Source organism: Mastigoproctus giganteus, chromosome 4 (assembly GCF_048544385.1).
Source record: "Mastigoproctus giganteus isolate SK-2022 chromosome 4, ASM4854438v1, whole genome shotgun sequence".
In the NCBI taxonomy this organism is placed as follows: Eukaryota; Metazoa; Arthropoda; class Arachnida; order Uropygi; family Thelyphonidae; genus Mastigoproctus; species Mastigoproctus giganteus.
In genome coordinates, this window is record NC_143578.1 from 176,337,183 (window position 1) to 176,360,897 (window position 23,715).

Genomic DNA, 23,715 nt, shown 5'->3' on the forward strand with positions numbered 1-23,715 from the left:
CAGTCACAAAAGACAGTTGATAAACCATAAGATGGAAGCTTGTTTAGAACAGCTTTGTGCCAGACACGATCGAAATTCCTTGAGATGTCAAGAGAAACTGCTTGTGTTTCACCAAACTTTTCCATTGAATTTATCCATAAATGGGTAACATAAGCCAGGATCTCACCAGTGGATCGACAATGACGGAATCCATACTGGCGATCGTTAATCAGACGGAAGGTTTCTAGGTAGTTTAAGAGTTGGTGATTAATTGCTCCATTACTTTAGAAAGTGTAGAAGTAATTGCAATGGGACGATAATTGGATGGGAGGGATTTGTCACCCTTTTTTAGGAACTGGCTGGATATGAGCAAATTTCCAAGCAGAAGGAAAACACCTTTGGAATAAGAAAGTGAAAAAAAGGCGGCAAAGAACAGGAGTAAGTTCGGGAGCACAGGTTTTGAGAACAAGTGGAGAAATACCATCAGGACCTGGAGCTTTCTTAGCTTCACGATTCGTCAAAATCCTTCTGACACCCTTTAGACGGAAGAACACAGAAGGTATTGAATGGAGCGTGTTGGGAATGCTGGGAGGTGTTTTACCAATATTATTAATACACTAGTTGGAAGAAAAATGGGATGCTAGTAGGTCAGCTTTATCCTTGGCTGAAGTGACAATAGAATCGTCTGGTTTTCACAGAGGTGGGAACAGAGATGGGCAAAAGTTGCCGCCAATAGCTTTGGCAAAAGACCAGAATGCTCGGCTACTATTAGGGCAAGAAGCAAGTTTTCTGTACTTAGCCTGTTCAAATTCTATTTTGGTCTGATTAATAACTGCTTTACAATTGTTGCAAGCTTTGGCGTGGGCAGAAAATGAAACTGAAGAATTGGAAACAAGGCAATTACGATATGTAACATTCTTTTCTTGAACAGCGTTATCAATTTATTGGAAAAACAAGGTTTGGATAAAGACGAGAGTTTAACGTGGATAAAGGATTCCATTTCTACAAGAATAATTTCACTGACACGATCTGAGCAAACGTTTACATCAGAAGTTTTGAAACAATAATCCGATCAAGGAAAAGAAGAAAAGAAATCTCGCAGGTCATCTCATTTTGCATTCTTTTAATGCCAAAGAACACGATGTTGGGAATAGCCATGAGATAAAGGCTTCATTGGAGAAGAGACAATCACCAAGTTGTGATCTGAGGTTTCTAACGGACCACTCAATTCGACCGTGTATTTAGAATGGTTGTTTGTGAGAAAAAGGTCAAGCGTATTGGCTATGTTCGATTTGAGACAAATACCGTATCCACCATTCCTCCGAAGTTCGTAATATCTTTTTAAACTGAATAATATCTTATGAACAGGTGAATCGGCTATACATTTGGAAATCTGAGATAACGCCACTCTGGCGGTGGCATCCATTAGCGAACCTGCCCCAAATTGTGAATAATATATATATATATATATATATATATATATATATATATATATATATATATATATATATATATATATATATATATATATATGTATGTTTTTTTTTTATGACTTAGTGAACAGCTAAGCGGTGTATGGAAGTTAAAACTTTCATTTAAGCAACATAACAACCGTTGCATTTAATCCCTAGAACTGGGCTGCGTTTGTCGCCTGCTGTACAATGGATATTTCAACGTGTTTGTTTAAATAAAATAAAATTTGTACGCTTTACTGCGTTTGGGTTTCGATCATGGGGATCATTCTGCTTCTGCTGAAAACGAAGGCCGAATACTCAACGTTAAGGTTTGGTCTTATACTCAACTTAGAGACAAATATCGTTATCCACGGTTCTGCTTAAATTGTTAATATCTTTTTTTTTTTTTTTTTTTTTTAATTACAGCGTCACCTATCGGTGTGGCGCCTCCGTAGCCAGGTGGGAAGGAGCAGCAGTGCGTAGCACACGCTTCTTGATTAGACCGGAGTTCGAGCCCGTCACCACCAAATACGGAGGATGCGGAAATGTCAAGAATGACCACCACATATTCACAGAGCAATATGGCCTTAGTTTCTAATACTCCTAAAAAACCAAATAACAAATAACAAATAACCTATCGGTGCCTTAGAATTTTAAATGTATAGCGGATTTACCTATCAGGTGATGGTGTGTAAGAGTGTGTTGTTGTCATACGGCACCAGGGATTCCCCCCATCTCCACATTGCTTTCATTGTGGGCGAACCAGTTCGCTAGGAAATGCCAGAGATTTAAAAGTGTATGGGAATTGTTCATATGTAGTGTCCTGTACCGTTGTTCATGTGTAGTGTCCTGTACCGTTGTTCATCTGGTCATTTAGCCGTTGGGCCCCTACTGAGGCCCAACGTTGCCCCACTTACGACCAGGAGGAACCCAGTAGCCTTAGATTCACTCTGGCAGGTCCTGCCGCTTCATTTCCAGGGATTTCGGCGGCTAGAACCTAAGAAAACAAAAATCTGCTCTATCGTAGGGCTAATATCTCTTAGGTATACTAGGCCGAGTTTTGGGTGTAACCTGATTTTATCATGTTAAGTTTTTGATGTGTGTGTGGGCTTCCGCTATGATGAAGGTAGAGAGAAGGATGGACCGAAGACTGGGAGAAAATACAGAAATATAGGGCCAATAGAGTAGATAGCCGCAGTTTTCAGTGGGGCATGCCCATGCCACACCAGAGTAAAAGTTTGAGGGTGGCGAGGAGGGGAGGGAACATAGTGTTTGGGTAAGGCGCCACCTGTGGTTACCCACATCTGCACCATCAGTACTCTTGTGATGTATACAGAACTCTGTAAAAGCCAGAAAAAGTGTAGTGTGTTTTATGTGAAGAGTTTTGTGTTGGGTTCTGTTGTAATGTTCTGGGTTCTTAGCCGCAGGGCCCCCAGTGGGACTCCACGTTGCCCGCCACCACCACTGGGAGGTGAGCCAGACTTCCACAGTACTCTGGCTACTCTCCGTCAGAAGCAGCCTGAGCTTCCTGACGGAGAACAAAAAAAAAAAAATAAATAAAAATTAAAATAATAATAAAAAATAAAATAATAATAATAATAATAATATAATAAATAATAATAATAATAATAATATAATAAATAAAAATGATAATAAATAAATAAAATAAAAATGATAATAAATAAATAAAATAAATGGTGAGATTGAGTGGGGAAGATAGTACGAAAAGTGGAATTAAAGTGGGAACAAGGAGCAGAAATGGTAAGTGATGGGAAGGAAGGCATCCTCCAGCTGGGCAAAGAGGTGAGGAGGAGAAGTGGGAATCACCCCTGGCATTGGGAGCCCACCCATTGTCAGGGAAGAAGACAGTTTGTAGAACAAGGGAGGTCTGCAGAGGAGAGCGGCATGTTGTCATACCACTTCTGGCAAGCCAGATTTCGACTGCACCCAACCAACCCAAAGGTATTCAGGTGTTAAAAAAAAAAAAAAAAAGTGCGAAGAGTTAGAGTCATCAGTTGCGTTATCCTGGAATTGGTAATGTGTGCCTCAAGTGGGTAGAACGCCTTCTTTGGAATACATCTTGAGCGAATTCAGTGAGAGCTATATAAAAGTTTTCTTCCGTGAGAAAAAGGTGATCGGAATTTCGGAGATTTTCTTGTATCTTCGTGAATAGTCTAGTCCGGTAGTCGTCATATTGCGGACAAAGTTACATGACATGTTTCCAGTTTTCTTCATGGCCACAGACACAGAATGGGTTTTCTTCGATTCCAAGTGCGGTTAATTTATGTCTAAATTGGCCATGCCCTGTAAGCAAGAAGGTGACTTGGAGTCCTGGAGCAAACCTGGGAGGACGCTTTGGGTATGTCAGTGATACAGTTTGGATATATTTTTTGGTAACAGCACCTTTTGTTGTCGAATCCCAGTGATCTTGCCATATTTCACGCAGTTTTTCTGCTATCCTTTTCTTTTCGTGTTTTGGGTCATTTGCCATATCAAGCTGAATGCCAGCGACTGTGCAAGGGATCCCTTTTCTGAGTTTATGATGTAGTCTGCTCTTGATGACTTCAAGGTGGGGGGGGGGCAAACAGCCAGCCAGGACCTGGAGAGCGGGGGTGCTTACGGTGCAACAAGCTCTTGTGATGGTTAAAAGCATAGAGCGTTGGATAGAATCCAGTTTTCTGCGATTTCTGTCAAGGATAACTCTGTGACACCACACATCTGCACCGTAACAAACTATGGGAAGGAAGATAACTCTGTACATGAGAGAGAGAGAGAGAGGGCCCTCCATTTAAGCCCCTAGTCTGCCCGGCTGATGCGTGTGATCATGGCTGTGTACTTCTTATCTTAGAGGGGAAGGAACAAGTATTCAAGTATTTGTGTTTGTTAGGCGGGATCCAGGGTTTCCCCTATACACCGCAGTGTACTCTAAAAGCATATCGCTGAGCCGGCAGAAAAAAAAAAAAAAAAAAAACTTTTCAAGGAAAGAACAACTAATAAAATGTTTGAACCCGTTACTGTGTGTAAGTGTGTGTTCTGTTGTATGTTGTGTGCCGGCTCCTGGCATTTCGCAGTCTGGGGGCAGAAGCAATTTCCTTCTACCCCCAGACTCCCGTCCCTAGCCACGTGGAGGCAGCCAGGAACAACTATACTTCATACTGATGCAAAACATCAAGAATAAATGGGAAGGACTTAGTAGGAAAATAGTTAGAAGAAAGAAACGGAAGAAATAGGTTAGAAAAGGAAACAGAAGAGGAAAAAAGAATTTCCTCAACACTAGTGGCAAATAATTAAAAACATTTCAACAAATATTGCTTTAAAACTCTTACTATTACAAAATATTATTTATATTTTGTTATATAAAATCTTCCAATTGAAAGCAAAAATAAGTAAGTATATTCAACTACAGTTAAGTTAAATTTGATTCAATAACACCAATTAACTTATTACAACAAAATTCAGCAACTATTGGAACAACACTTAAGTAAATAATTACATTTACCATTTAACTTAATGAATCAACCACCAGCCCGAATGGGGCTGAAATTTACAAAATCTCAATTTCTCAGAAGAGATATACATATATACAAAACTAGAAAACAAACACAGAACAGACTCAAAAACCCAAAAACAAAACCAGGTAATAACTGTAAGTTACAATATAATACAAAAGTTCTAGAAGAGTTAAAACTTTGTTACATATTTACATTTAACTACGAGCTAAGACATCTCATTTACAACAGAAGTACAAGAAGAAAGACTCCACCCTAACCAGGGCAAAACAAAAACTGTGCATTATTATACCTAAAACACAAGAGTTAGATTCCTAATGGTGTCGATGTTATCTAAGAACTATCTGACATTAAGATTTTCCGACGTTTGAAAACCTTATCCGCAAAAGTTGAAAAAGCCCCAAACAATTCCAAAGAGGAAACCAAAAGAGGAAACTCAGAAACATCAAACACGTTTGTTATTAATTGAAAAGGAAGCCGTAAATCAACATATAAAGGACAGTCTAATATTATGTGTGGAACTGTTTCCAATTCACCACACAAACAGTTTGGAGAGTTAGCAAGACCGAAATGAAAAAGCTTAAAATTAATGCTACCGTGCCCAGAAAGAAGAAAGGTGAGATATAGACCTGGCGTAAACCAGGGAAAGTTATCCCTAGTAAAAATTTCTACTGTAGGTTTAAAACTATAAGTTACTCTTCCTTTTGTATTAAGATTCCAATCCTGTTGCCAGGAATCTTTAAAGAGTGCTGTCAACCTTTTACATTCCTCCTTATAGGTAAGATCCAAATTGTTAGAATACTGGTTCAATTGGACAAGAATACCTCGACTTTTATGGAACATAAGAAAATTTTGAATAACCTCATATTGAATTGGTAATTTCCCAGTTAAAACTAACAGGGCTGGGGTAGAAATGGTTCTGCAAGCACGTGATGTTGCTAAAAGGAAAAAACGTTGCGCTTGTATAAGATACTTTGCAACCATAGTTGTAGTACATTTACGGCCCCAAGCACCAGCAGCATAGACAATAATCGGGATAAAGATGCATCTGTAATATGTTCGAAGCACACTGGATTTTAAACCAGAAGTACATCTTGCTATATGAAGTATTTTGCCAGTGAGGATTTTAATTTTCTTTAGCAAGTATTTCGCATGCTGGACGAAATTTAGCTTATTATCCAGCATGACTCCTAAATATTTGAAAGAAGTTACAAGGCCAATAGAATTATCATTAAGTTTTACGGTTGGTGGTCTGTTAACAGCTAGCCGCCCCTTCAACAGCATCTGCTTTGTCTTTGAGACTGAGACCTCGAGCTTATGCAGTTGGCACCAGCAGTCAAGATCAAGGAGTGCCTCATTGGCACGTTCCTCCAATTCCAACCTGGAATTACCAAGGATGAGAACGACCAAATCATCGGCGTAAGCAACTTTATGTGTATATGGTAGATTTTGAGTGAGCCACCCATCCAGAACAACGGACCAACAAATTGGTCCCAGAACAGAGCCCTGGGGGCAGCCACGAGTAACCTGTCTCTTTACAACTTCAAAGCCAGAGGAGACAACAATGTTACGGTTTGAGAAATAACTTGATATTAACCTGTATAAAGGAATGGAAACCTCGGCCTCCCGAAACCTCGCGAGGACACTTTGCCACCATAAGGTGTCAAAGGCCCCCTTGAAGTCTACAAAGAGACCAAGGACATATTTGCTATTAGAGGCAGCTGTCAAATCAAGGGTGGCATTAATGGCATCCACCGTTGAGTACCCTTTCCGAAAGCCAAATTGATTACGTGCCGAAAGAGAATGATTGTTATAATAAATCTGAAAACGAAGTGAGATTAATTTTTCTAGTACTTTGCTTAAAGCAGGAAGTAAAGCAATAGGCCTATATGAAGTAACCATATTTGCCGGTTTGTCTTGATGTTTTAATAATATTTTCAAATTTGCTACCTTCCAAGAATCAGGAAAACAACCACCAGCCAAACAAGAATTCAATAAGTCACTAATGCAAGTCGGGCACAGCTTCCAGATTCGCTTCAGTATGGACACCTCCATCAAGTCCAGACCGGGACATTTGCCCGAATTAAGTGAACTGATGGAGTTGTCGATTTCAAAAATGGAAAAAGGTTCCTCAACACTTGAAGCAGAGTAACAAAGATGATTCAATCTTAAGGAAGTCTGCAAAGGACTCTCAGGAACGGTGATATCATCCTTTATTATTTCTTGTAAAATGAGAGTGATGGATTCCTTCCAAGAAAGAGTTTCCGTGAGATCTGGTTTTAGGATTGAAGAATGGATCAGACCAGGGTGAATCTTCTCAGTAACCAGTTTGAACACAAAACCCCAAGGGTCAGAATTTAAGTTTTTTGAAATTAGATCATCCCAAGCTTTTCTCTTACATTTATATATAGTATTGAAATAAGTTCTCCTTGATGTTTTATACTGTTCGTAAAAAGTCTGTATTTCCGCCTGGGGTCTGTGTGAACGCTTAGCCCTTTGAAATTTTCGCCTTGCAGAGCTAAAAGCTTTTCTCAGGTTCGAGAGCTCAGACGTCCACCAAGGGACGGAAGAAGGGGAACGAGAACATTTCTGCAATGTAGAGTCACAAACAAAAGAGAATAACTTCATAAATTCTTCAAGATGGGAATTAGTGTCCAGAGAATTCAGAAAAGCAATACAGGTAGGAGTAAAAGTATCCAAAAATTTTGCATCAAAAAGTGACCAATCTATATTAACTGTTCTATATCTGGGAAAATCAGCTGTGTGTCTGGAAGGGCCCAAGGAAACGTTAAATTTAATGTGGAATACAATGGCATTATGGTCACTACCGGACCACGTGGGCTGAACCGACCAAGAATGAATGTTACTGCCAAAGGCTCTGTTGGTAAGAGTTACATCAACACTGGACTGTCCGGAAGCAGAAACAAAAGTTGGAGGTGAATACGGAATGTTCCAAACCGTTAAACCTTTAGAAAAAATTAACTCCTCAAACAACTCACCCTTAAGATTTGGAGGAAAAGAAGACCAGAGCGACGAAGAAGAATTAGAATCTGTCATAATTAGTAGTTTTTCACCAGCTAAATGCGATAATACGTGGTCCAGATAGATTAAAAAAGGCTCAATTGGCTGTACACCTTGTGAACAACGCATGTACAATGATATAGCATAAAACTTTTCAAACGGACCCTCTATGCAGGCGCAGGCAGCAAAATTAGAACACAAGGTATTAATTTTAGTAACAACCAATGAGGGGTCAGCCACCACCAGGGCTGCCCAAACCATAGCCCTGGCATTCCCCCCAGTACCAATATGCTGTATATAAGAAGAGACTATTCGAAACGAAAAAGGAAAGCCTTTAACCAAACCCTTTACTGAATATAATTCTTGTAAACCCATAAACGAAATCTTTTTATCAATTGCAATTTTTGCTAAGTCATTAGTAACCGAAGCTGACCTCTGACAATTGAGTTGTATAACTTTTAGCGAAGGACTAAAAGAAGAATGGAGGATTCTATTGAAAATTAGTTTTTGAGCGAATCAGCTCCTGTGCTCGAATAAATTCCGGGCAGCTAAGATCCCTATAAGAGTGTTTACTATCCTTTCTCCTCACCTTACAGTTAACGCAGCAAGGGGGGGAGTCTTTCTTAGTACAATTGTCAAATTGGTGACCTTGATCACCGCAGTGACCACATACATTAGCAGTTTGTTGACAAGTTTTTGCGGAATGACCATATCCTAAACAACGAAAACAGCGCGAAACAATGGTAAAGTCCTTTACACTGTGGGCTGTCCAGCCCAAGAAAACTCTACAATCCGAACTCAATAAGCAGTGTCTCATTTTCGGGGAAACCTCGAAAACTAAATGACAAGTATTTTTATTTTTCGAGCCAAACCTGAATCTTACTTTAGTATTTGTTTCAAAATCCTTTTTATCAATTTTATTACAGAGATTTTTCTCAAACAAGTCATCCAAAAAGTCCTCATCTGAGGAATCCCCAGGGATGTCAAAAACTACCAAGGTTGGGTTTAACTTCTTAGGATGTTCTATGTGAAGATCGCAGTCCGCAAATTTACCACAATTCTCCAAAGTACGGAGATCATTCTCAGTAGCAGTCTCTATTACTATCCCTTTCTCCCTTAGCTTTCGCACTGATTTAATCTTAACCTTCTTTAACTCTTGCTTAAAATCCGAAGAAAGGAGTTGTTTTACATCTTCGCTTGACGTTACCGTACTGTTTACGCCAGCTTTGACGAAGAGAACGTGTTTCGATTGAGCACCCGAAGGTGGAGGGGCTAGAGCTGGACCAGTTTGAGGTCTTAAATTAGTAGTAGTTACTGTAGCAAACGTGGATGCTGTCGAGGGGTCTGAGGAAACAGACAAGGGTTTGGAGATTTCATCCAATTGCTGCGTCAGCGTATCCAATTTTATTTGGATATCCTTCAATTGGTTATCTTTAGCCAGCAAGCTGGCAGAAACATCCTCAAATTTAGTCAAAAAGTCTTCCACAGTTGCAAGTTTTGTACGAAGTTCTGTGATTTGGAAATCCTTTGATGTTAATAGTTCCTTCAAATAAATATTATCTGTAGCTGCAACCTGCAAAGAAGCAATCTCCTCCTTAAGCTTTGAAGTCGTCTCAACGTCTTTGGCAGCGAAGTCGTTGAAAAATTTCTTCTGTTCCTCCAAAGCAAAGGCCAACTTCTGAATTATCTCCTCCACACCATTCCAAAGTTGCCAAGATGATGTAATAAACTTAGATGGAATGCCCTTATACGAATGTGAAACTTCAGAAAACTGATTCTTATAAAAGTTAAAGGCTGAAATCAATTCAGAAGGATTACTAATGTCCACAATCAAGTTCTTGAGACTCTTAGACTGAGACTCATTCAAAGCCAGAGGGCCTTCAACTTTGGAAGGAGTACTGGTAAGAATCGAACCAATGGGTCCAAACTTCTGTGTAAGAGAACTGTCCAACACTGAAATGTTCAATAGTTGGGGACACTTACCTGTATTATCATCACGAGAAGTACTTGAGCTGGTGGAGCTATCCATTTGGAATGTAATTGTACCTAAAGTTTGATAATGAATAGTTCTGTTTCTACTCACCAGGGGCGTTCAAAAAATTCACAAAAATAAGTATTTTTAATCTGAATTACCACACCAAAAATGAGCAGGATCCGCCCAATAGGTATCGAGAAAAGGGCGATTTAAGTTTAAAAAAATAACAGCCCAAACCAGCCCAAAAATAATATTGAAGGCAGGTTTGAGCAAACAAGACAATTATGCTTATATCTGAGTCCCTAATAAGCCAAAACCCCCAAAACTTTATGGAGGGGGTCTATAGGGCATGAGAAGAAAGTATACTAAAGGGCAAAATATTAGGAGCACCCAAACAAAAGTTACAAAATTTAAAAGACATAGTGATAAAAATGGCAATTCAAGTATACACAATATTTTCAAGGTAACTATTGGTTACCAAAACAAATATATTATAGTCAATGATAATGTTTATATAACAGTGCAGCCAATAATCTGCACCAAAGATAGTATAACAAGCTAAAATGGTATTACCAACAGTCTGTAATAACTCAATATACAAAAACGCTATAGGTTATAGCTACACCACAAAATGGCGACTCCCATATGGAGGCAGCCATGCAAACACAAAATGGTGACTTAACAAAAGTCCGCCAAAACTCAATGACCTTTAAGCCTATTGGTCAAAGAGAATGGGGAAGACAGTATGGCTGCCAGTATTATTCCAATTTATTTGGTAGGCAAGAGCTGAAAAAATATAAATCATGGTAATGGCTGGCTATTTGCACAAAACAAATTAATCTTCAGTACCCCAGTGCAACAATCAGCCACCCTAGAGTTCCAGAATGGTGTCAAGACCTTTAACAACCCCAAGCTTGAGGGTCAAAGGCCAAAGCAGAAAAAAAAAAAAAAAAAAAAAAAAAATTCTGTAAGTGAAGGGAAACAACAACGTTAAGTGTCAGCCATTGTTCAATGTTATCAATAGCGATAATTTCAATAAAAAATGCAAACTAAGGATGAGGAGCAGAGCGCTATCCCTTCACTCACAGAGCCAAGAAAGTTATGAGTACACTCACCATAATTTCTTTGTTATGGGGACATACTTTTACAAAGGTGGGGTGGCCTAGAAAACACTGAAAAAGATAAATCCTGGGAGACTAAGAAAAACACGTCTGAGCGTATATAGAGACCTCATGCGTTGTTATGAATAGGGACAGAGGTATGCGTATGCATCCTCTGTTTGAAACTATTATCCTAAGTACGGATGAACGGTTTTGCTTAACACGTTCCCGAGCTATTTTAGAGGGGGGGGGAAGGAACAGAGAATGTCCCCTCCAATGGTGTGCAATTTAAAAAGATATTCACCAAGTTGTGAATTTAAATTGAATATAAGCCCAAACCTTAGCGCCGAGTACTCTGCTCTCTGGCCTTTGGTGGGAGCAGAATTGGAGGTAGATGATCGAAAATCGAAAGTAATAAAGCGTAAAAATTTTACTTGATTTGTATTTACGTATTCCCACATATTAGTGAGGTGCTGTTGTGCCGGAATGAAATGAGCTGATTTGTCTCTGGCAGGGGACCTGTTATCTGTATAACTTGTCATTGTTGAACTTTTCTGAATCGATGGCTAAAGTTTTAACGCTTTCCGCGTTGTTCGCCGGGAAATTAGGCCCCCGACATTCCAGGCTGAATATCAAATTGCTAATTTCTCGAGCAACTATTCTGCTATTTTCATCTGTGCTAACAAAAATGCCTAGATTTCTAGAAACAGTGTTGTCTCCACCAATAAGCATTGAGATTTGTGATAGGGTGATCCTGGAAACAAAGTTTTTCCGCCATCATTTTCATTCAGTGGAGTATTGTAAACTCATCCTAATTTTGTAAATATGTCGGAGTAGTCGATGCACATATCGAGGATTTAGTGTCCAACAGCGTTAACTACAAAATTGCATTTTTGTTATGAGAAAACTTTAGTTTTGCTTTATACAAATAACAACGCATATCATGTCACACAGCTGTATCTCTCTAGTACAGTGGTCCACAACCTCTTTTGAGTGAAGCGCCACTTTTAATACAATTAAAAAGAGAGAGAGAGAGAATCCGAAGAGCCGCACTTCAGCTCAATAGAGTGGGAAGGTGTTTTATTAAAAAAATATATATATTGTGAAATATAAATAAATAAATAAATATATATATATATATATATATATATATATATATATATATATATATATATATATATATATATATATATATATATTAATACTGAAAAAATGTAACAAACATCCAATTAGGTACGAATTAATGTGACTTTTGCTGCTGAACTTCTTTAGCGAGTTTCTCAACATCAGGCGAGTATGCCATAATTTTCATCTTTAAACATGCTGAGAAACTCGCATTGTTAAGACGGTTTCTTGATTTATATTAAATATAGTTTATGTTCAAAAATATTTGCCCGCAGAAATTTGTCGAACAAAAAACTGAGAATTCCAAACACAAATACATGTACGTATTTTTAAATTTATATACGTGTCCGGTTAGCTACTCCACGCATCGAACACAATTTGGTCTTGCCTTTTCAACTCATCTATAGCCGCCCATCATTTGTTTAGAATTGCAAGGGCAGCCTTTTGTCTCTCCAACTCCTCCATTTCAGTTTTAAGTCATTTTAGTCTTGCACTCCACATGTCTTTGATTTTAAACCCTCTAACTCCATTTCAAATTGTTCTTCATGTGGCCTAAAAGTTAAAGAGCCGCAGGTTACCAACCCCTGCTCTAGTACTTTACAAGTTAGCTTGGGCTATAAGCACATTTTCGTTAAACCAAGAAAGTGTCAAATGACTTTTTCTTGGTTAATTACTAAAACGTTTACTACAAAATGATTTTATAGTTAACATTGTTTGACACTAAACCCTCCATATGAAAGATGCGTATATGAGGATCGGAACTAAACATTTTTGGATGAATTGAATGACTATTTCGGAATTTCTTATTCCGATCAGTTCCTGTCGGATCCACCACACAGCACCATACATAGGTTTTTGCGTTTTTAAAATGTTGTTGAAATGTCAGTCTGATGCGACGTTAAACCAAAGTTCTTAGTGGTATTTTACCTTTACGACGGTTACATTATCTATTGCGATGAAGATAATCATTTCATTTTCTTTCTTGCTTTTAAATGTCATTTGTGCTGATTTATTTGGGTATACCATCAATCTATCCAAGACACTGGTATCTGATTAATCAAATATTTACCAGTAAATATTAACTGGTTCGAGGCTTAATTTCTTTTCTTGTTGCATTCTTGGGCTGTCGACGTTACATAATATTTTAAAGACATCTGTGTGTGTGGCACAGAAGTTAGGTATGTTGATTAATTAATTATTATATTTCCCATATTTTTAATTTTAGAAATGTTAATAACACTGCCCTCACGAATTTTTCTGCTACAGAGAAGCGACGAAATTGTTCTCTATATAAAGAAAATGAATCCAATTGTTGCAGCGAATGGAAAAGCTGATGTAAAATTCTTAAAATTTAATGTTCCCAAGTTGGCGAAAACTAAATCCCAGGCACCTATCATATATTTTTTTCCTTATCTAAACGTATACCTCTCCCTCTCTTAGCTGTTTTTCTTCTTTACCTTGTTATTGTATTTTTGCCGGAGGTATCTTTTGTCTTTTCTTTCAGCTTCACATTTCGACAATCGTTGTTGATTTTATTATTTTTTTTTCTGTTGTATCCTGGCAGATCACAATTATACCGTGCCGTGACCTGTCACTTGCCCCTTTAATACAGAACTTCATTTCCCCCAACCTTTACCCAGCCTACCTTCTTCTTTTGTGGTACTTGCTCGTTTCTTATCACCGATGACATCCCCAGTTCCTTTCCTTTTATTATTTTTTTATTTTTATTTTCAAAAAAAAATATACCAGCTTTTCTTTCCATGCTGTTTATCAGAAAAGTTTCGGAAGTTTTCTAAGGAATATGCAAAAATCGAATCTGGCAGGTGTCAAACCTACGAAAAGATTATTTGCCTATATTGGAAGGACTATTTAAGTTACGAATTTTGTAATTTATAAGGGAGCATTCTTTTTTGGTGGTTTCACTGTTTTGTAAATGCAGTGTATATTTACTTATTTATTTTTAATGCGATGTTATGAGCGAATGTTAAATTCGCGGAATGGGATTCCAGGAGTTTACATTACTGTCCATAGTGTGTTGGATAATTCTGTGTATATATAGCGGTAAGTTTTCTTACTTAGTCTTATTCATCATTTTTGAAGAGGAAGCGCTTTGCCGTATATTAAAAAAAGATGTGTGACCACCGTATTAATAAAACTCCACGTGGCATTACACAGTACCGTGAAGACAATATAATGTCTCCTTAGCCGTATATATATATTAAATTAGCATTTCTAATCGAAGGCTGCCAGGCAAAAAGGGGAAAAAGATGTTCTTGAAAATATACGAAGAACCTGGCTGGTGATCGTTCCTCTGTGAATTACGATGCATGCTAATGAATTCCATCCTTTCCATTGCGGAAATTACACTCACCAGCTGTCCTCGTGGTTTCCGGGTTCTTGTCATTGTTTGAACGTACAGTGAGTGTCAAGTTGAAAGAATACGGGAAGTAGCTTTAGTTTAAACATGTGTGGAATGCGATTTAATCAACAACGGAATGTATAAAAGGAGGAAAAAATAAAGAGGAGCTAGAAATTTTAAGTTTTTAAAGAATATATTATCGAAGCCCTTTATTGGAACTATAATTAAGAAAATCAGTTATGGAAAGTTGAAAGCAGCATTTTAAGAAAACATTAGCTGAATGGTAACGTAATTAGAAAAATCTTATAAAAGGATATGGTGGTAAAATGCATTTGTACAAATTTTTTTAAGCACCCTTCCTCTTGAAATTGCTAATATTTTGCTGTTGTCTCAAAAAGAAAGTAGGAGATATTGATTTTTTTTCCAGTTGGATAATTTCGTTTAAAAGGGCATTTATGACTGATTTTAATAATGTTGAGTGGCTGAATATGTTAAAGTTCAGTTTTCGAAAGTTTTTTCGCAGAAATAGAAGTTATTTTAGTTTTAAAAAATTGTTTGAAATTTAACAATATGTGGGGATAACAGTAATCTACATCTGTTCGAAAATCATTCGCTCTACCAAATGGCAAAAGTTTGGTTTTACCATCCACCTTGTGATAAATTGATTAGTTAGCTAGCCATGGAACTTGATGTGGCAACATACAGTGGAATGAGATGGGTGGGAAGTTTCAAAGACGAACAGCTGTCTTAAAGTGTCTTTGAAATAAGAATAGTTAGTTGGTAGATGCCATATCACCGATGAATGGGTTATGGAAAAATTAAAAAAAAAAAAAAAAAAATTGAAGACAATATCGTGAATTTTTACTAGAAAGAATAAATGTAGGTTGTACTCACGAAAAGCATCTGGAGATATAATACATAAGGGATAGTTTTAGTGTTGTACAATAAATGTTTCAGCAAACACGGCCACTACTCCAGGTAACAGAGAAAAAGAAGAAAATCTATTTCATGAAGCAGCGTAACAGGCTAAGCAGTGAAAGCCATAACAGATCAGTTGCGGTTGCAGGTTCCTGGAACAGGAGAAGAAAGTATGAAAGAAGATAAGTGCCGTGAATAAATAAAAAGAAAAGTGGGAGACCAATAAAAAAGCCGCAGTAAATAAAAAGGTATAAATAGAATGTCTTTAAAGAACGAAGATCATGTCACTCAGAATATTTATGATTTCACATAAATTTTATGATCAATCAAATTAACCTAATTAATAGATTTCGATCTTTACTTCTGAAAATCGCTTGTGTGATAAAGTGGTTTTTCGAATCGTTTCATTCTGAAATGGCAGTCATTCTTTGTATAAGACGTCTATCTACAGTCGTCTTATCATACAGTCGAATATTTTTGACCGAGCGCACATACATTGGGTTCCCCGTAAAAAATATTTGAAATTCAAAACTGAGAAGATATATAGATGACTTTCATCCGTTTTCTTTATTATACTAGGGCATTATTTTCTGACAGATTCAACTCTGTAAGAAAGATTTGGGTTACAGCCTTTGACAACTCGTAGATCTTATAATTGCATAGCATTGTACCCTCTGGATGGCTAGTGCTCAAAACAGAAGGAACTGGAAAATTGCTGGAGAGGCCTTCATCCTGCAGTGGATTGGAAATGGCTGATGATGATGACGGTACCCTCTACTTTATTATCGAAAATCTTCTTTCAAGTTCCGCATTCTATTCCACGTTATCATCTTAATTATTTGTTCTTTGATCTTCTAATAGCCCTACTGCCGAGCATAAGGATGCTAAAATTCTAGCGAATTTTGTTGTATGCATTTTCTAACTTAATTGTGGCTGGCAGTTATCTATCTTTTATTGTAATATTTTTATTTATTGTAATTATATACGTAGTGGAGTGTGTGTTTTAATCCCCAGTAAGATTATTAGGCGTCAGAATACACGTAGTTTACATACATTATTTAAATTGTATGTATTCTGCAGTTGATCTGCCTGTTTGGTCGATGAAAAACCCGAGTTCCAGTGAGAAAACCATGAGACCGACTAACAGCCACGTTGCGAAAAAGCCCATAAATATTCCTCCAGTCTTTGAGATGATTGTCCAATTTTCGAGCATCTTTCACGATACATCCTTTTTACAACCTCTTTGACAATGCAATCTGTGTATACGTTTAGAAAAGCCATAATTCTCCGGGTTACTCAGTTTTAATAATATTGAGCGGCATATGGACAAACGAAATGGATAAAAGTAGATGAATCCACGTTCTTTACAAACGATAAGCTAAAAGTTCTAAAAATATTTACTAGACAGCAAGCGTGTTTAGTAAATCGTTACCTCAGTCTGTTGCTTTATTTACAATTAATGGTAGACATGCCAGAATCTAATTCCCCCTACTGTTTTAATTTTTGCGCAGCGTTTAGATCTCTCTCTCTCTCTCTCTCTCTCTCTCTCTCTCTCTCTCTCTCTCTCTCACTCTCAGCAGGTTTTCCTAGGGGTCATGAGGGTACGCTGTAAGCAAGGTTATAATAAAGAGACAGGGCACAGTCGAGCACTTAAATATATGAATATATGATAGCGAACTTATCTATATGTATACTGGGAGGCTTGTTGTCAGCTGTCCTAATTCATGAGTTCCCGATATTCCGTATCTCAGAATACACTCTAGCACCATCAATTTTTATTCCATTACATATAAGTCCGTTAAATCGTGGTCCATATTTTTTTTGACAGTTATTTCCAATGTAATGCCTTTCATAATTGTTTTTCTTGTTATTTTTATATTGCAATTTGACTTGCATGTGGTGTAAATGAATAAATAAATTTGAAAATAAATCCTCGCATGATTGCCCCCCCCCCACACCACCACCACCCGATCACTGTTGCCAAACAGTAATCCGGAGATGGGTGCTTCCCGACTTGTTTTTGACTTACTCCGAGATTAAAATTAAAAAATAACGAATGTGTGCTAAAATATTAAATTTAATTCTGCAATGGAAACAACAATAAGAAAATAGGAATAGTGTATGTAAATATGCACTAATTGGCTTTGCACTAGCAACATTCCATTTTGTAGGAATTGTTGTTTTTTGGTTTTTAGGAGCATTAGCAACTAAGGCCATATTGCTCCGGGGATATGCGGTGGTCATTCCCTGACCTTTCCGCATCCTCCGTATTTGGTGGTGACGGGCTCGAACCCCGGTCTAATCAAGAAGCGTGTGCTATGCACTGCTGCTCCTGCCCACCTGGCTACGGAGGCGCCTGTAGGAATGGTCTGGTCTATGACGCTGGTGACGGCTCAAAGTCGGGAAAGGCTGCACACGTGGCGATCAGTTTTTGATTGTCTGTGAGGAAGAATGGGTTTGAGTCTTCGAACGTTTTCTTCCACGTTTCCTTCGAACGTGGAATGACTGTGTGGGCAAGATGTGCAGTTGCCAGTATCTTGACAATATCCAACGTGGTTAAGTGATCCCCTTCTGTGGTGTCACGAGTCTACCACAACTGGCTCCACAGCGTCGAACAACCAGCCAAAGGTCACACATGAGACAGCCATATGTGGTTGACGCTCGAGATGAGTGTCGTGTGTCTCGTCTCCTAACACAGCAGCGGCGCAGCACAGTAGCCCAGCTAACCACTCTGCACAACGTAGGAACAGCAAGACTATACACATAGATTATGTGCCGGACATTATCTCGTATAAAGTGTGCACTATACAAAAATTAAACACTGTACACAAGATTAACCTCAGCATATTGAGGTAATTCAACAATACTTTGAGGTTTGTTGGATTACCTCAATATGTTGAGGTTAATCTTGTGTACAGTGTTTAATTTTGGTATGTTTAATGTTCAACTCACGATGTCTTTATGAATGTGTTGTAAATAAAGTGAAGAATATCTTTATGAATATAAATATTAATATTAGTATTAGTATTAGTATTAGTAACGGCCGCATGGTGCAAGAAAGCCTATGGCTTATGCTGCACCAGCCAAAAAAAAAAAAAAAAAAAAAAAATCCGAACAAAACAATGATAAAAACAAAAATTAAATAAATAAATAAATAATAATAATTAATAAATAAATAAAAATAATAAAATGAAATAAAAAATAAATAAAAAGGAAATTAATCCTATCATCCTATGCGCTTTCCTTACCCGAAAGTACTATCCAGATGACCTTTGAATTTCCCCAAACTGTCGGCCTCTACCACCCATGAAGGCAACTTATTCCAGTAATTTATAACTCGCTGGCTAAAATAAAACTTCCTGCAGTCCAATCTAAACATTTCCCCCGTAACTTGAATTTATGTCCCCTAGTTCTAGCACCATTTATAATCTTGAAAATTTTGTCCTCATTCATTTTACTGATGCCTCTCAGAGCCTTAAACACCTCAATCAAATCTCCTCTAAGGTGTCTAGTTTCCAAACTCTGCAACCCACATATTCGAAGTCTTTCTTCATAAGGACGCCCTTTTGCCGATCTCACCAGGCGAGTTACCCTTCTTTGCACCCTTTCAAGAAGCTCGATGTCTTTCTTTAGGTGCGGTCTCCATAGTTGAACACAGTATTCCAAGTGTGGTCTAACATAAGCCTTATATAATGGGATTATCACGTCCCTATCTCTACTTGCAAAAGTTCGATAGATCATCGATAGGACACCATGGGCCTTCCTTGCAACCTGTTTACAATGCTCTGAGAATTTCATGTCTGACCGTATCGTAACACCCAAGTCCCTTTCCTCCAGTACTGGGTTTAGTTGAACTCCACCAAGTGAATAAGTTATTTTGGGATTACTGTTTCCCAGGTGTAATACCTTACACTTTGTTGGATTAAAGCACAGCTGCCATTTTTCTGACCATTCTTGAAGTCTGTCTAGGTCTCTCTGAAGAAGCTCAGCTTGACAGTGATCATTAACTACTCTACCAATTTTAACATCATCTGCAAATTTAGACATCACGCCCTCTATCCCTTCATCAATGTCGTTTATGAAAATTAAAAACAACAGTGGTCCTAATACTGATCCTTGGGGAACCCCACTTCTTACATCAACCCAATCTGAGGAATAGCCATTTATCACAACCCTCTGCCTCCTGCCCTGAAGCCATCCTTCTATCCATCTAAGGATTTTCCCAGTGATTCCAACCTGTTCCAGCTTATAAAGCAACCGCTCATGTGGGACTGAGTCAAAAGCTTTGCTGAAATCTAAATAAACAATGTCGAAATTATTCCCTAAATCCAGCTCGTGAGTGACCCTTTCGAAATAGCGAACCAGATTTGTTAAACATGATTTTCCCTTTACAAAACCATGCTGAGTATCCTTGAGAATTTCAATTCGATCCAAATGATCCTGAATTCCACCCTTGATCATTGCCTCCATGATTTTCCCTACTACTGAAGTCAGACTGACAGGTCGATAATTTCCCACTTCACTTTTAGAGCCACCCTTATGTATGGGAGATACATTTGCACTTTTCCAATCCAAGTATAACATAATGTAAATATGAATATCTTTATTATTTCATTGTAAATACTGTCAAACGCATATATCCTGTAAATAATCTGACACTGATTCTATTTTATTGTTGGCTCTGGGGGATGAGCCCGAACTTCGATGTGGGCTCCGTCTCCCCAAACTATTGTCCACCAACCAATGTAAAACAGCTGGCATTGCTGCTGTGAAGGGTCTATTGCATATACCATGTTTGTATACAATAAAGATTATATATATATATATGTATAGTTGTTAAGATACCCTTTTTTTTTTTATAATTTTTGTAAAGAGTCTTCGACTCGAACTTTGTTCGGCTCTTGGCGTCCCTCTCTTCTGCTGCTGCTGCTGGTTGGTAGCCCCAGGTCTACCTTCCCGTGATGATGGTGGCGGAGGATGTGTTTCCGGCTTGCTGATTCCAGGTAGTCAAACGGCCACTTCATATCTGGCCATTTCTACAGAGTCTTATATCTTAACAGTGAAACGAGTCGGAGATTAACTAACGTTCCAGGTGCCGCCTTACACAAATACATACATACATGCATCTCGTATAGACTGTGGCAATCGATGGCCGTCGCGAGTACCCATTCTACTGCGAGACACAAGAAATTGCTTCTTGCATGGGCACGTCTTTAACAACACTGGACCACCTACATGTGAAATCTGTCGCTGTGTTAATGAATCCCGTTTCAAATTCTATCATGCTGTTGGGCGTATCAGCATATAGAAAAAGTAACATGAGGCCATGGCACCTGGATACCCTGCTGATGGATGTTCGGCAGATTGGAGGCGCTTGGGGGACTTATTTCATGCCATGCCCTGGGTCTTCTGATCACCGTTAATCAACGGCTCGATAGTAACGCCTACCTTTATATTACATTACTTTATGTCACATACTTTGTATATACGCCTACCTCTATATTAAAAGAACCTTAACTAACTAAACTACACTCACGACTTCTCCAATTTATTTTATTTTATATATATATATATATATATATATGTTTTCATTTATTTATTTATTTATTTTTTTTTTTTTTTTAGGTCCTAGCCACTGAAATCTCAGGAAAGTAAGTGGCAGGACCTGCCAGAGTAAAATAGCCTCACTGGGTACACCCGGCCAGCCTCCCCGTGGCAGGGTGTGGAAACGTCAGATCCCACTAGGGGCCTGGCGGCTAATAGGCTGGATGAACAAAGGGCACAACACACGACATAGCACATGAACCATACATTAAAAAAAAAAAAAAAAAAAATCTCAGGCTTGCCCGAAACATAGAAAATACGCGGAGATGGGGGAAACCCCAGGAGCCGTTAGACCCTCAACACACCTTACATCTTTATATTATGATTCTCGTACGAGGAAGTAAAGGCAGGCATTGCGTTCTGGTTCAACACCAAGTCAAACTCATCCACAACTAATCACATGGTTGTCAGCTTTGCACCAAATATCTATAAAGAAGTGCTATCCCGCGATTGGGTGTTCCTTGGCTGTGGCTCCCACAAATTTAGAGCATTTACAATTGTAACGAAATGTTTTCTTTGCCTAGGCTACAGGCACACCACACAACATTGCATTCACAGCTCTCCAACCTGTGGTCACTGTGCCCGTAGTGGGCACATAATTGCAGAGTGCCCACACAAAGAGGAGCAACCTGTCAACTGCAAGAGGCGCAAGAGGGCTTGTCAGCACTCGGTGAGAGATACAACCTGCCCTAAATACCAACGTGCCCTGGAAATGATACGGCTCAAAACTGCTGATGGAGAGTAACCCAAACAACTCTGCATTTCAGGCGAATCAAAATGAAATGTCTCTGTCACTCTCATTCTTCCTCCTGTACTCCACAAAACCTTAAACTCAAAGTTTTTCAAACCAATGGACATAGGTCGCAAATAGTCGCGGATGAGATTCGGCTGGCTGCAGGGCATGTGAAATCTTTTATGCTCGAGTGATGCAACCTGTGCTCCAAGACCCTAAAACATGCAGCATTATTTTAAACAGATATTTAGATGTTGTTGTCCATTGTCTCTGCAACAAACTGGCGACTTGCGTGCAAATCACCTTCTCATCTCTCTCCTTCTATATTCTGTTAATCTACTGTTCCCCTTCTGCAGACTTCGACAACTCATTAAACTTCTTGGAGTTTGCGCTTAACTTCCGTGGCTCTGGGAATGTCCTTATTACCTCGGACGTCAATGCGCAGTCCCATTTCTGGTTCAGCGCTATTTCTGACGTCCGAGGTCTTCTTCTTGAAGACTTTATTTTATATATTCAAGACAAGATTATGATCTTACAGTCCATAATCGACGAGGCCAACCCTCCACCTATTGCAACTCAACCGGTGAGTCGAAGATTGACGTTACACTCACCACCAGTGACTTAAAGTCACTTATCAACGACAAATTAAACTATTATTTTTAGGCCACTCGAATAATTAAAGTCATTTGCCGTGCTGTATGCCTTATGTCTGTTAATTGCGTGTTCTATGGTCGATTTGCCTGTTTTACTGAACGAAAAACCCCAGTTTCTGAGGGTAAACCTTGCTATCTACACCTGAGACCGACTAACTCAACCACGGAGTGAAAAAGCCCATTTCTGGCCCTTTTGCAGTTAACACTGTTCTTCACAGAGACATGAGGTGGAGTTGAACAGACGTTCCAGGTGCCGCCCTATACATATACACATGTCCATATACCTTTCTATTATCGCATTACCAAGTACGCCCTCTCATGATGACACTGTATCAATAAAACACCGGCGTCTATCAACAAGACAACGCGCCATGCCAAAAGGCTCAACCGGTTGCTGACTGGTTTCAGGAACATGACAATGAAATCTCCATCCTCCTATGGACGCCGAACTGAACCGATCTCAACCCAGTTGAGCATGTTTGGAACCTAACATGCTTTGGGCCGTGGAGAAGGACATTCGATGCTACGACTATCCACCTGACGATGATGTGCGGGTGTTACTGGACACATTGTTTATCGCATGGGTAGCACTATCATAGGAGACCCTACAGCGCCTCGTGGAATCTATGCCGAGACGTGTACGGCCTGTATTACGGGCAAAGGTATTAGGCAGGTGTTGCTAATGCAAAGCCAACTCAGTGCAAATACATACCAACGCAAACAGCAGTCTTCGTTGTTCACCTATATCAATAACAGTTTATTGTGTTTCCTTGTGTATTCCTTCTAGTCGTGCTCTCGTGGGCAGTACCGTGAATAGCCCTACCAATGTTCACCATGTTCAAGAAGGCATGGGCTTGATTCCCATCGGCGAATGCAGTTTAAGAAATACTGTATTTCAATTTGCAACACGAGAATTTTTACGTGCTATTTTTGCACCGTCTCCGAGTTAATCGGTCTCGGGCAACGTATTCGTAGTTCTTATTTCGAAAACTCGAAATAAGATAGGTTTTATTTATCTCGCAAAACTAGTAACACAGCCGCAGAATACACGCGCAATCCTCAGACACAAATATACTGACATCTCATGGATTTAACGCAAGCATAGCCGAGTGGTCTGGTATGTAGAATTAGTAAGTCCGTGTTCAAACTCGAAAAATACAATATTATTCTAGTTGGCTCCATCTTGTCAACTCTTCTGACCCTATGTGATAATCCTGCAATACAAACAGAGAATTTATTTTTAGTTGCCTATGCGAAAATTCTAAACAACCCAACCAAACCTTTT